Source organism: Emiliania huxleyi, assembly GCF_000372725.1.
Source record: "Emiliania huxleyi CCMP1516 unplaced genomic scaffold EMIHUscaffold_864, whole genome shotgun sequence".
NCBI classification, from domain to species: domain Eukaryota; phylum Haptophyta; order Isochrysidales; family Noelaerhabdaceae; genus Emiliania; species Emiliania huxleyi.
Genome location: NW_005195558.1, coordinates 12,747 through 13,861, shown reverse-complemented (window position 1 = coordinate 13,861; position 1,115 = coordinate 12,747).

Here is a 1,115-nt window from a genome sequence, read left to right as displayed (position 1 = left end):
ATAGCCATCGTATTGTACACTCTGTCCAATCTCCAGTCACTCTGTTGCCGCATCCAACCCTCTGCGTGGACCTCGCGAGGCGCGCGGGCTGCGAGAGGAGCTCGCCGAGGCGCGAGCCGACGCGGCACGGAGGGCGGAGGCCAACGAGGCGCTTCGCGGGAAACTGGCGGAGGCGCACAAGCGGGGCGGCGGCGGCGGCGGCGGCGGCGGCGGCGGCGGCGGCGGCGGCGCGGCGGCCTCCCCTGCGTCCTGCGAGCCGTCTGCGGTCGTCGAGTTTGCGCGGCGCGTTCTCGAGGCGACGCACGCGGATCGGAGCGGCAGCGCGCTCGAGGAGGTGAGCACTGTGAAGACGGGTCTGTGAAGACTGGGGTCCATGTGGGGAGGGGAGGAGATGGCAGCCACTGCTGATAGCTCCACATGCGTCTGGGCATGCCACTGAGCGGCAGACTCTGGGCGGCATACTCTAGTGTCGTCGGCGCCGCTATGCAACTGTTCGACGCGCGCGCGGCGCCGGGCTGCCCTTGTGTGCTTCCACCCACTCTTCTTCCAGCGATGGGGAGATGGGCGGGGGATGTTCCTCCTCAGCCGTGTGTGCGTCCCTCTCGGAGGAGCGATGACGGCCGGCTGTGCTGCTGGCAGGTCGCTCGCCAGCTCTTCTTAGCGCGCGGCTACGCGGCGCCTGCACGGCGCAGCGGGCCCAACGATGGCGGCATCGATTTGTGGATCTACGATAAGGACGACAACCCTAGAAGCGGAGGACGTGTTCGTGTCTCCAAACTAGCGCCCGAGAGGGCCACGTACTCAGCCGTATTCACCCGTAGTCCGCTGTATCCCTCTCCGTTGTCTCCACGCGGTGCACAATACCCGTATTCCCGCCCTGAGGCTGGCGTATTCAGCACGTAGGACGACAATGCCGAGGTGGTGCAATGCAAGTCAAAGGCAAAGGCGGGCGTGCCGTGGGCGAGTCCCATACCCCCCAGCGTATCGAATCCAGTGTGGGTTCAGTCCCGTGGGTGGTGCGGTAGGCGAGCGTGCCTGTGGACGAGGTGCGGCGGCTGATCGGTGCGATATACAGCTCGCCGGCGTGCGGGCCTCCTAGAATGAACCAATAAAGT